Below are 13979 nucleotides of genomic sequence, written 5' to 3'. Positions count from 1 at the left end.
ATGCGCTAAATATCAACTTTATCATTGAAAGATAATATTTTAAGAATTTCCAAAGCATTCGCGAAAGAGGACCTTTTACTATGGATAACTTTGCATTCACGTGAAATTTGCATTGAAATTTTAGCTTCATTTTTCCTGATCTGCGATTCTGCAGGTTTTTTTTGCTGGTGGTGGTGGGAGGCAGAGATTGTTTTGTGTGCCTTAAAAACAGTGCACGTACTGTCACATGCACTTAAAACAGGAAAGACGTACACGTTTTCCTTTTAAACATTGTATTTTAAAAAACATTAAGAATAAGACAGACGTGCATTTGTTCACATTTCACGGTAAAGTAACATCTTCGAGAAACTGTTCAGATAGAGTCCAAACATGATCTCAACGACCTCACTCAGCCACCCAACAGTAATTCAGTCTCCATTTCTAGTGTCACTTATTAGAATGGTTAGAGCCCATTTGACGCAATATTAATGTGCCTTTGGCAGCTTTTCTCACCGTTAGAATCCTAACGGTGTGTGTAGCGACCGCACATAACCATCAAGACTCAACACCTTCGCCGCGATATCTGCACTGTTTCAGTAAACACACGACAAAGTGTGATGGAAGAAGGGTCTGCTGGCTGTGTGCGCAAGGTCTGTAGCCCGCAGTGATAACCAAAAGAGACACACGCCCACGGTTTTATAAGCTGGTGGGTCTCTCAGTTTCTCCAGTGTGCTGAAGCCAGCGGTCGCCTTGTTTATCGAAGGAAAACATGATAAGAAAATCCGCAGAGGAGATGCTGCCTTTAAAAGGCTTGATACCCTGCTTCTCAAGTGATTGCGGCTTTGGCATTAACAGACAGAGAGTCGCTTCTGTGTTTCAATAGCGCTCATACAGTATGGGTGTTCAGGCGAGTGCTGGACAAATGTAGCCCACACGCTATTTCGTACAATCGTTTAAGAGTGTAATCAGTCGCTACGAAAGTATTTACTTTATCTGGGGAACGAGGCAGGTTCTGTGTAAAGTTGCCTAGATATTAGGTTTTAAACATAAGGAACGGCACACATATTTGTTGAAATGTCTCAGTCTTGTTGGAGAAAAGCCTGGAGTGGATTCCTGGCTGCGTTCGACTAGAACGCCTTTCACCCAGGCAGTGTTTGCAAGTCTTTCTGTCCCCCAATTTTGACATTAAAGCGGGATCCTATGCGCGTGCGATCCGCTCGCGTAGCTCATTTTACGCAACTGCTGGTCAGCCCTGGTTGAGCCGCCGAAGCGCAACTTCGAATTGCGCAATAACGCAGACGGTTTCTTCTTTGACAGAAGTATGGCACCTATGATAAAGGTTAATTAAGAAATTATACAACTGTTACGTAGTTTATTAAATACAGTACTCGCCCTGAGCACCACCGTAGTTTAAAATGATATCCCAGATATCTTGACCATATTCTTCTAGTAATGCAAAGACGTTCTGAGATTGTACTGCGCTTTGAACTTCTCAACTTCAAAACTAAAGTAAATATTAAGTTTACGTTTTTGAAATCACTTTTTATTTAAACTCCACTGCAAACCTGAGATGTGATTTGATACCCTTTCAAGTATCCTACAACTTTTGTTGGGACCACTGGGACACAACATTGGGATGGTACAATGAATAAAATAATCTATATTGCATTCTATAACTAATTTGAGGGGTTTTATGCTTCAGTTATCGCGTATAGACAAGTAAAATAGACTTGAAACATAAAAGAGCAGGACGCAGGACCTAGATAACTGCTAAGCCACTGATGCCTGATGCAGATTGTAACACCGAGTTTAGCGTTAGAAGAGCTGGAAATCCAAGTCTGAAGCGCTACGAAAAGCGTCGAAAACACTGGCTGAGCAGATCAGCCTTTAAATTCCACCCAATATAAGATTAGACATAATCACCTTAACTGCGTAATAGTAACACCTATCCCACTAAAAATAAGAACGGGTGGAACGCACAGCGTCTTCCTTACAAAATTGGAATTAAAGTTCTTAGTCACATTCCCAAAAAATGACACGTTGCTTGTCGTTGGTGCATTTGCGTCAGAGCGTTCTTTCAGTAATTGTTTATGAAGTGTGCATATTATACGTGGTTTCATTCATGCAAAAGATTTTGCGATTGACTATACTTTAACAGTCCGATTAAGCCATGAACCCAAGCTTTTACAATAATAAATGGAAAGCATTTTCAAATCTTATCTCTCTCCTTTTTTGTCTAGGTTAGCACATCTAAAACATAAACGTCTTGTTCCAGTAATAATTAGATTGTCCTTTTTAGTACAGTGATACAACATAATTTCGCAAGCACATGATGAAGAAACAAAACAACAATACATACAGTAATTGTGACGAAACCCGAGAAAGTATCCCACTAAAGCATTTTAAAATATTTTTTCGCTTATTAAGTATGTAAAATATTTAAAAAATACACTTGTACGGAAAAAAACTCCCCCTCTTTTAAAGTCTGTAATTCGTTTACGGAAGTAGGGTCGAGTTTTAGTGATAGTTCAGAAACGTAGTTTTAACCTCGCATTGAAAATGTCCTTTTGAACATTTAAACGAAACTGCTGTAAATCTGTTTGGAGACTTTCTAATTTAAGTGTACGTGTAGTTCGTTCAACGTAAGCTAAATTGGGTGAAGATAATAGCACAACATTAAACTCAGAACAGAAAATAATACGTCTAAAGATTAGAATACATTTGCGCGCTTCTAAAAACGGCAAGAATATATTTGTCTAAATTCTTGAAAATCCAACAGAATCTATAACCGGTAAAAAAAATACATTATCTGTTAAACAATGAAATGTTGTCGTACACATTATTGCTGCTATGGTGCTGAAAAAAATAATAAAACCTCAGAAAAAATGAAACGTGGCCTTGATAATTCTATTTTCTTCCACAAAATGTCTGTTTCTTCAGATACATCACTGAAGATTTTATAGTTAACAAACATGGCTAACATTCTCCGCGAGAATACCAAATCTGAACACAATTATACCTGCAATAACATGTGAAATCATGTCATCTTGTGCCGCAATACCGGTATTTGGGCGGGGACTATTTTCCTCCGAAAAAAAAAAACCGCAGTTAACATTTTCGCAGCCTGGAAACATAATTGCTTGTTCTATTTTAAACCCGGGAAATGCATGTCTCGTCGTCCAAAATATCACAAGCCCAACTGTCACATTTAATTTCTGTGAAATACCTGTTGCCGACTCAGAGTTTAAGAGGAATGTTTCTGAGCAAAGGATTGTGTTTAATAAACTGCGGGCATCGTCCAGCTCACCCCCTGGGTTTCCGGGCAGTACCCCTATTAGTGGCTTAAAAACTCCGAGGCTGAGGTCCTTAATGTGTCCCCAGTCACCCGGTGTAAAGCACAGCTCTCATTATAATTTGGCTAATAGGAACTCAAACGCTTTGTAATGTGCCACTAGTGAACTGGTGCATTTCAGGAAATGGATAGAGAATCTACAAGGAGGCATTAGAAATAATTGTTCCTTTGTTAAAGACGATGATGATAAGCATGCTACTACTACTGCAACTACAGTACTACTGCTAATAATTTAATAATAACATGTATTAAATAAATAATTTCTTCCGTGACGAAACATTGCATGTTCTCCTCTTGACTGCGGGTTTTTTTTTTTCCACCGGGTGCTCCAATTTCCCGGGTTACTTCGTTCCCGGCGGACAGCCCGGGTAGAAATCCGGCGTAGCGCACTGAGTTTCCTCTCATCACTTAACCCTTACATCTCGCCCTTATCCCTTACCAGGAATAAGCATCTATCTGCTTATGAATGGGCTTGTTTCAGGGCGTCTCAAGCGTACAGTCCTCTGTAGCTGTTTAATAAATCACTGTGTCAGTGAACGTTTTGTCAAAACGTCTGTGCTGTATGTCGTGATAATGCCAGAGTAGAAGTTTCATTCCAAAAGTTTCCAAAATCACTACTTTGAAGATCTCTAATTTGCATGAGGCAATCGTTTCATAACACTGACACACGCTGCACACATGGTGAGGTCTTCAGCTGTATGATTACTGAACCGGCAATGCTGTTGTATTCATTGAATTGATCATATATATTCCATAAAGTGGTCAGCTAATCATATTATAGTTTCTCCACCTTATGGTTGGTCAAATTCTTTACAGACAATGGCTCTCAGTCCTGGGCTGGAGAGAGCCTTGTGTCTGCTGGATGCCATTCCCACAGAACCCTTATTCGCTGGTGCTAACTGGTGTCTGGAACAGACCTGCTTGCAGGTTTAGATTCTTTTCCGCAGTCAGTCCTTAGTTTAAAAAATATCCTCGCTACAGGATATTTCCAACAACTGTTTCACACCAAACATTTTGCAGTCTTTCTCAGCTTCCTGCTTAGTAATATGCTAACATACGTCTGACTAAAAAGCTCTTAAAGGGCGATCTGGTTGATGAACACCCCCACAATGAACAAGTTTTAAAGTGCACACATTGTTTCTTTTCTTTGGTTGAATTATACAGTTGCAATGAACTGTATAATTACAGTTAACAACAACGATTGAATGGCTGGATGACAACCTACTGAACTGGCTGGGAAGTGCAGCAGGTATCAGCTTCACCATTCAAATCAACCACTCCACACCCAGATCAGGCACATTCTGGTCTGATAACAAGCAGATCGGGTGACACTGAAAAGCTCTTAAAGGGTGATCCCACAATGAGCATACTTTTCCTTCTGCATAAGTCCGATTTGTAACATTTCAGCTAACACACCTTAATAAGGGATGTTCTGAAACTCAGGAATACACAACGAGTTTGGTTTAAGCAAAGATCAGACCCAAAGAGCACGGTTCAGTCCCTCTGCAGTAAACTACTGCAGACATGCATGTAAAGAGTTAGTAGAGACTGATGACGCAGAGCCTCTGATCTCTACACAGGGATGAACGTGTTTGCAGTTAGTGCTTAGGTACTCAGGTATTGACTTACTGCACAGAATCATTATGAAAAGATCATAATGTGAACTGAATATTTTCTTTTACAGTAGGTTTAAAGTTGTGTTTTTGTTTAAAGTTTGATTGACTTGAGACAGTGGTGTGTTTTGGAACCTCACCTATTCGATATGGTTCACATGGCCTCTCATTCGTAAGCTTTTTTCATTTCAAAGGTGGAGCTGCACATTCCAGTTATGCTTCCTTTGTAATATTTAATATATTAATAATGCATTAATGAAGTGTGAAAAAACAGTTAGGAACTAGATACATCTACTGAATAATTGTGTTCATAACAATAAAACTTTGCCACATACGGTATATAAATACTTTATTAATACAATCTTCATTATTAATATCTTGTTTGTTGTGTCCAAAAAAAAATTTGCAACTTTTAACTTGTAAGTGTTACAAATTGCCTGCTCACCCTTTTTGCAGGTATGTTTTTATTAATGAAGATATTTTAAAGGTATTAATATGGGTACTTGTGAGACTATGACACAACCAGGAATTTTTTTGATCACTTGAGTTGGAGTGATAGCAATTGCATGCTCATTGGCAGCCAGTGCTCCTTACTGGCAAATCCAGACTCTGCTGCAGTTACACTGACAAATGTGTTGGGCTGAAAGAGACAATACCTTGGCAGCTGAAAGCATATGAGAGAATATATGGAGAATGATATGTCATAAGAGGTTGAAATCATCATACGGTGAAATTTCTTCTTATTCTGGAATTAGTCATGGAGATGAGATATAGCTGACGCTATTAGGCAAACATTTTAGTTGATGTGAATGCCTGGTTATTGTCAATTATAGATTATCCCTGATTATGCTGAATATTAACCAGGTTGGGAGGCAAGGTGGCACAGTGGTCAGCATTACTGTCTTGTACCACTGGGGCTCTGGGTTCAAATCCAGACCTGTGGTGGGATCTGTGTGCAGTTTGTATGTTCTCCCTGTGTTTGTATGGATTTCCTCTCTCTGGGACCCTGGTTTTCTCCCACAGTTCAAAAACATACTGGTAGGTTAAATGTTCAATGGCTCCTGGTAAAAGTGCCCTTAGGTGTGTGCGTGTTTGTGAGTGTTGGACTGGTGTCCTGTCCAGGGTGTTCCCTGCCTTGGCAGGACAGGTTCTCCCACAACCCTAAAAGGGAAAAAGCAGTTAGAAAATCATTTAACAAAGTGAAAGGAAAGATGGACTAACAATTTAGATTAAGAAAAGGTAGCAGAAAGGAACATCAACCCAGGATTCTGCAGTAACTGTAGGACTGTCTTAACTGTAACTGTCTTCCGAAAACAGATGCAGCTTCTACGAATAATGCACTGCAGCTGATTAATGGGGTGCGCAAGGGTTGTCATAGTATTGCTTTAGATTACATAGTTATACATAGTAGTGACTGTGAATAAATACAGAATTATTTTACCTGGTTATGACGTTCAAAATCTAACAAAGCTCTGTATGGGGAGAGCAGCAGTTCCAAGAATAAAATAAATAACTTTAATTGGTTGTTGAAATGGTGAACTAGCACAATAATTCTTATTTCAAGAACATGCTCATTGTATGTTTCCCTCCTGTGTTTATAACATTTTTTTTTCTAATTTCACATGAGGTTAAAGCAACCAATCCAGCCTGACTTCTAACTCCAATCCCTCTTCTTGTTCCAGACCTGGGGATAAACTGATGGCCCACTATCCTGAAGTTGAACCAGAATGGTTTCAACGTTCTCACTCAGCCCCGTCTTACGGATGTTCCACTAGATACTCGGGCGCTCTGCGCTGATTAGGTATCACAGCGGCACACTACTGCGCATTCAGCGGCATTGTGCAACACCTTGGCCCTCACTCAGGAATCGCCAGCCGCTCTGCTCCGAGCTCAGGGACTGTAGGGCAAGGTCGACACATCTCTGGTAACAATCACCTCACACAAGGGGCTCACATTCCTGCATCCCCTTGCCTGCTATTAGCCAGTTCTGTCAGACAGTCACACTCCTTGTGGTCTGTGGGAACAGAGAGCTGAAGGTCATAGTAATCAATGGAACTTTCCCTCCCACTCTGGAGAAGGTTTCCTAATGGCTAAGGCACATGTGATTAAAATAGGAAGTGTGAAATACAAGCCCTTCCAATCTGTTCCAGGCCAGATCTTGGGCACATCCAGCTCTTTAATGATCTAATTGAAGTAAGTTAATTGAAGCCTCAGTAAACCTTCCTAATGATAGCATGTCTGATGAATTGATTCCCTTTGGGACTGTGAGAGCTTTTGAGCTGGAAATAACTATATCAGTGTAAGGAATTCTTAATTCTTATTCATGGAATTCACTCCTAGATTCTCTTTGAATGGAGTCCAAAAAGCCAAATCCAGACCAGTTCTACAGAACTCTACAGAAAATTTTCAAAACAGAAGAGGGGTTTCCCAATATGTGAGTTCAGTGGATTGGAAGATCTGTTATTTGACAATCCATGTCCTAAAAATATTTAAAAAAAACTAGAAATTGGAGTATGGAGGGCAGATTGTAGTTGGTATTTCAACATCTTCTGCTTTTTATGCTCCAGTACAGTGTTCTCTGGGGTGGAACACAGCAAAAATGTTTTTTACTTGTAAACGTCATAGCAGCAAGAACCAAGAACTGCCTCAGACAGCCTGTGGCACAGGAAACAGATGTTTTGAAAATGAATTGGTTTGGGGGAGAAATATGGTCTGGTTAGGGTTTGATGCTGTGTTTTTCAGCTGTGGAGCTCAATCCCAGTTTAAACTGGAGCAGTTGAAATCTTAGATTGTTTCCAATCTGAACCAAAAGGCCATCTTTTTAATGTGTCTGCCTTTGTGCACCTGTTACTGGAGTGCATTTGTGCTTCAGAGATTTTGTTTGCAATCTTTCAATAATCTCGGATACCTAAGGCTTGAACTGAGGTTTACAAAAGTCAGGGTCTTGTTCAGATTCCTAGACCAGCAGATATACTCGACTTTCAGGAACAAAGTTAGACACCCCTGATCCAGAGGCTACATCAGGTAAACATGGGATCTGTCTCTACAAATGAAGAGCAAACGGACTATTTTGTTGTGTGAAATTTACTCAGACAGTAGCTGGTAAGTCCCTCACACTCTCTTGAAATCTTATTCACATTGTGTTAAGGCCTCCCTCAGGATTTTTAAACCTTGTGAAATACTGGTTACCTTCTCAAAAATCCCTACGTGTAAAGGAATGAGTGTATAAATATTTACATATAATTGTACTTAATTTCACATAGTGAGCACTCCACTCCCATTCCTCCTGAATCCGCAAGGAATGGAGATTGCAATGAAAACCTGCCGTGGTAGCTATTGAGTATTTAAAAATACTTTATTTTTTAACATTTATAGAAAATATAAAGAGCAAAAACCATAAAAATCATACTGTTGATTAAACAGAAAACAGCATTTCGAGGAGGATAAGGATATAAGGAACAGGCAACCGGGTGTTTGTGATTATGCTTCTGTGTCCAATAATAATTTAAACTAGGGTCCTGAAACAGTTTTCTTCTCTTTTTGAGCTACAGATTCCAAACACCTGGTGGTTTCCAGTGCATTGATGCAAGTCATCTCGAGCTCATTAAATGACGAGCCTTAAAATCCCTGGTCCCCAGAAGGCTACAGTCTAAGCCAAAGATGATTCTTCTCTGTGGACAAAAAGACAAAGATGGCCCTTGGTTGCTGTCTAGTGGGTATATTCAGGAAGCCTTTGGCTAACCTTAAACAATCCAATCAAGCTTCAGGTTTAGAAATTGCTGTGCTTATTTTTACAAACACAATGCAGTTTGTGGATCCAAACCTTTGCATATATTCAACAGATCCAGACCTGGGGTTAATTCAGTCCAGTGAAGGAACAACTAGGTGAGTAAGAGCTAAGGTAGCAGTAAGTGTCCTTGGATCAGTGCTGGATAGTCTACAAAAAGGAATTCCTCTATTCTACTGAAATAGAAGGACCTCATTACTCAGACACTTCAATCTGTGGGGCTTTTTACACTACCAGATGTTCATCCATTAGTGCCACATCATTACAAAAAGATGGAAAGTAGGATCCATATATCGAGTCTTACTATAAGTTATGCTTTCTATGTGAATGGATGTTTGGCTGAGCTGTAAACCGCAGTAGTAAATCTGTGATTCATCTCAAAGTTTGGAATCGGATGGATATACATATTTTTATGGAACTCAGTTTTCCACACAGCCTCCCCTTCTTACTTCAAACTCTGAAAACACTCTAAATGTTATAATTAGGGCTCCTGTTTAAATGTTTGGCTTTCTTCTTTGAAATTAATTTAAGACAAAGCTTTTTTGTTTATTAGAGCTAATGAGAACCCGTATATTTGAGGATCAGTATGTGACAGTATGCTTTTCTTTCTAATGCCTGCCTTGAATATTTGCAGACACCTCTATACATTGAATTACCATTCATCTCTGATGGATTTTATCTTAAATATCTGTTATTAACTGCTGTTTATTTAACTATGCAGACATAAAAGCTAAATATGTATTACAGTATATGATGTGTTCACTCACATCAATTGTTTAAAACTAAAGATCTCTTCCTCTACATTAACTCTCATCAGATTTGACACATAACTTTATTTTAGATCTCATGGAGCACTTCAGGAATGCTAGAACACAATATAGTACTACTGACCTAATGTATCTTGTCAAATCTTTCCTTTTTAAACAAGCAAGCCAATGTAGCATTCTGTATGTAGACATTTCTACAAATGAAGGCATATTTTTTCTATATTGTATTGACAGCACATACCTATGCATGAAAATACGTATGTGGATTTTTTAAGCTCAATCCTGTCTGCCCATCCAGAGTCTGAGCCAAACACAACCTTGTAATGGGATGTTTTCAATCTCTTGAATTTTCAAATGTAAATTCCAGCTGTGAACAGCCGGTTGCATGCATATTATGTCAGGCATATCAAGGTTTGTTCCTACACATTTATTCTTAAGTGGAAGGATTGTGTTAGAATGGGTTATGTTTCCATGGATATTTTCTAGACAAACAAGTACCAGATTCCCAGTCAGTGGCAATGGCCTGTGTTGAGATATAAGTGCAACTTCAAGACTTGTCCATATGGAAAATCCTCACTGTAGAAACACTGAAAAACATCAAATGAATGCAAATCCAGGTTTACTACCTTTGGAGATGAAGGCAACATGTTCTGTGGAAGCACAGCTCTGGCTTAGATCCCTGCCTTGGGAACTGAACTCCAGTGTTAGGTGACAAAACGTGTTTTCTCTGTAAGAAATAAAGTCATATAAACTGCAGACTCTTGTCTGGTGGCTTCCTTAAGACGTTAATTTAGACAGCGAGTATGCTAAAATTTCCCCCCGAGAAGAAAAAAAGTAAAAAGGGAGTCTTTGCCTGTTCATTAGTATCCGTAGCATCATTTATTAGTGCATGTGAATGACCGGTGGCTCCTGCCATGGATGATGCAGTAGTGTGCGATATTACGGTTATGGACTGTACGAGTGTGCTTTTGATCCCCCGTCCTGCCCTGTCTCTCCCCGCTGCAGGTCTGCCGCTGTCCACTGGTCCTCCTTGGTGGGGCTGGATTTATACCCGTCTTGGGGGGTCTCTCGCCGCCTCTCTGCCTTGGAGGTCTGTGTGCCATCGGGGCTCACCTTCCAGCGGGGTCAGCTGGAGACTGCCGGGGTCACACATTTCTGATCTCCAAACCTCAATTTATAGCTGAAGGTTATGACTTTCAAGATTCTCATGGTTTCCTGTTAGATCGAGCTGAGTGTTGTTGAAGGCTATGTGGGGCTTTTTTTTGTTTCTGCTCTATTTTCTTTTTACAGTAAACCTGCCTTTGATTTTTATTTTTCAGTTCTTTTTTATAAAGGTAGACCTATAGCTTTGTACATCAGGGGGTATTAGCCAATTACACATCCTTTAGTAATAAGGAAACGGTGTGTTCCATAGATCCTTCAAAGCAGTTTTAACGCGGTTTGTGTTCTTTACTTTGCTCTTGTTTTCAGCTAATTGGGTGTTAAGCTCATCAATACAGTGACACAAACTGTTCCCCTACGAATAAGTTTAGTGTTTTCTACTGAATTTTTTCTGTGACTCTTAAAGTGTTCGTGTGAGATTTCAAATATGTGACTGCTGGAGCTACAAAAGCAGTAGTCTTCAGGTTTATCACAAGACGGTAATCATCTTTAAAAATGTTCCAGGCGAATGGGGCAATGACTGGATTGTTACTTTCAATCCCAGCTGCTTAACCTTTCCTGTTTTTAGAGACTAACTATAGTGCAGGAACTCCGGCATGGGAATTACCTCCCCTTGCTTATGTTTGCATAAAAAAACAGCTGAAAATGTAAACTCCTAAAGTTGGACTGCCATGGTTTCTAATTCAACACAATGGCAGAAACAAATGTATTTTCACACCAGGGTTACAAATTCTTCAGCAGGGAGGACTTTTCGTTAAAAAGGAGAATTACTCTTTAACGTGTGAATGAGGTGTGTTTTATACAAATACAGAGTACAGAGGTTAAGCTTTAAGCTTTTTACACTTCATATACTCTAAGGGGAGCAATGTTGGTTTGTTAAATGTATGGCTAATTAAGAATAATATCTCACCGTTTCTAGTTACATCAGCTTTTCTCCTACCTCTGTGTACCTCCAGTTTTATTCTTGTGTTGTTTGCAATGTTGTAAACTCTTTCCACTTGTTATTGTACAAATAAAAATCATTGAGCATCTTGCCACACTTCAGTCTGGGATATTTCTAAGACAATGCTCTTCGAATGATAATGGGAGGTTATGTTATTTGATCCACGAAAGAAGGTCTTGCATCGTTAACAAGAAACAAATACGATGGGGAAATTGGAACTGTCCGTGTGACAAAATTGCCATTTTGAAAAAATGTTTGGTGTCATGTGCATTTGAAAAACATGTCAATCAGAAGTGTTATTCTAAAAGAACAATTTTCAACTACAGTCCACACTGCTGCACGTTGCAGATGGAGTTTCTCATATAGGCGTGAAATAAATTAGGCTACTTTAGTAGATATTGAGTCCAACTTATATTTAATCACTTGTTCTGATTTTAAACTTAAAAATGCTACAGGTTCTGGACTTATTGTGTTAACTTGTGAAGAAAAAAACTATAATCATGAAAAGAAGTGAGCAAAGAAAACAATTCACTTTTATTTATTGCATCTGAATATGTACTCAGTCAACAGGTAATAACCTGTTTTGTGTTATTAGTGAATCTATTTCAATATAGACAAATGTATTAGTTGAAGAAGAATACTAAAGGATTGTTCAACATTTTAAAGTATTCCAGTTTTGTTTTTAACATAGTAGTGTGGAGTCCTGTGCATTAAAAGATTTTCCTTTATCCGAGTTTGTTGCAGATAAGAACACAAAACCATGAGAATAGTCACAGATGAGAATTCATTCAGAGAATGTGTTTGCCCTGCTTATCCAAGTCTGGGGTCCTTAGCTCAGCCCTTTGAGGACCAGCAGGCTATTGCTTTAAATCACTTACAGCATAATACCTGAGAAAAAGGGTTGAGGTAACCCAATTAAGGGTTAATTGGGATTTTAACTGTTTAACTGTGTTGCATAGATTATAAACTGTTTGATTGCAATGCAGTTTTAAACGTGGATATCAGGAGCATATTTCTAAAACAAGAAGTGGTTATCATGGGAGAATAAAATTTCCTCATCTACACTGGAAAAAGCCAACACAGATGTCAGCAGCTGAAACTGAAATGGTGCGCATGTCTCATGACTGCTTTCTTACTCTGGACCACTTGTTGGATGGAATGTTTGCATTGCTCTAGCCTTTCGCAACAACAAAAACAGATTCTTCTGAAACTATACAGGTAGAGTTCAAAACACAGGAATATAATTTTAGAAATGGAGACTGAAGGAATGTAGCAGAGATTAGATATGAAATCAATAAGAAATATACTGTGTTTGAAACACAGAACAGGGTAATCCCAAAAGTTAATCACAGCCAAGAAAGCCAAATGTTTAAATAAATCATAAGGCTAAAGGCAAGCATTTTTAAAATGACGGAAAGAAACAGAAAATACGTTATAGAATAATTTATAGAATTATAGAAATAACTGGAAATCCATTATCCAAGTATGGGTAAAACGGAATATTTAAATGGACAAAAGGCAGAAAAAAATATTTCACTGAAGCCTAAAGGGAAATATTGTTCACTATCACAGTAGTTTACAATGTTTGTGGCCCTCGGGGATGGGGATTTGGGACCCCTAATAAAACATATTGCTTGTTGAAAGGGAACATGAATCCATTTTGAGAGGAGCAGATTGAAATTCTGATGATTACTGCATTCTTGTTACAATGCAGAGTATTTGGTGAGTAATGACACATGGTTCTGGGACTGAGTGAAATAGAATAGTTCCCTTAGAGCTACTCAATCAATGGGCTCCCCATGCCACAGTCAGGGAATACTGCAAAAACAGTTCCTTTAGACCATTTGTTTTACCTCGTATTTCATATAATTTCTTGACCTGACGATTGTTAGGACCAGCACAACAACGGTGGTGCAGGATCCTGTTGGATCAGTCAAGACCATGGCAAGCTTCCGTGGACTGAACCACTGGTAGCAATGTTAAGCGACTACACTTTTCCATAATTATGGGGACACCTTGACATAGAAGAAAGATATTGGAATTTAAAAAATAGATATTACAACCCAGAAATCAGTAGGTAAAGCACTCCTAATCTGGTTTGGGATCATACTTCACACAGCAGTGTAATTGAACAGCCTTGTTATTCTTCATACTCCTTTGTCTTTTTTGTCCTTTTCATTTAAACCTGTGGTTAATGTACTAATTGTCAGCTTAATTTTTATAGATATTACTATCAAAAAACTAAAACTGACTCTTTTCACTGACCGTATACCAAGTGAAGATGGCATTTGTAGAAATGAGGACTTAATATCAATTGATTTAAAATGAATATAAAATCTTAAAATAAATATATCAATATATAATGGAAATAAACATT

At 38.7% G+C, this 13979-nt stretch overlaps 1 long non-coding RNA gene across 1 annotated transcript in view; it reads left to right on the top strand.

Annotated features, from left to right (window-relative positions):
• Positions 1-11696, top strand: part of LOC148819202 (uncharacterized) — a 29197-nt gene extending 17501 nt beyond the window's left edge. Inside the window, exons 2-4 of the long non-coding RNA XR_016094348.1 lie at positions 6627-8046; positions 8496-8829; positions 10504-11696. This is a non-coding gene — a long non-coding RNA (uncharacterized LOC148819202). The remainder of the gene's footprint in view (positions 1-6626; positions 8047-8495; positions 8830-10503) is intronic.
• Positions 11697-13979: the final 2283 nt, after the last annotated feature.

This window comes from Atractosteus spatula, chromosome 17 (genome assembly GCF_055471065.1).
Source record: "Atractosteus spatula isolate fAtrSpa1 chromosome 17, fAtrSpa1.hap1, whole genome shotgun sequence".
Lineage (NCBI taxonomy): Eukaryota > Metazoa > Chordata > Actinopteri > Semionotiformes > Lepisosteidae > Atractosteus > Atractosteus spatula.
This window is presented reverse-complemented; position numbering and strand designations above follow the sequence as displayed.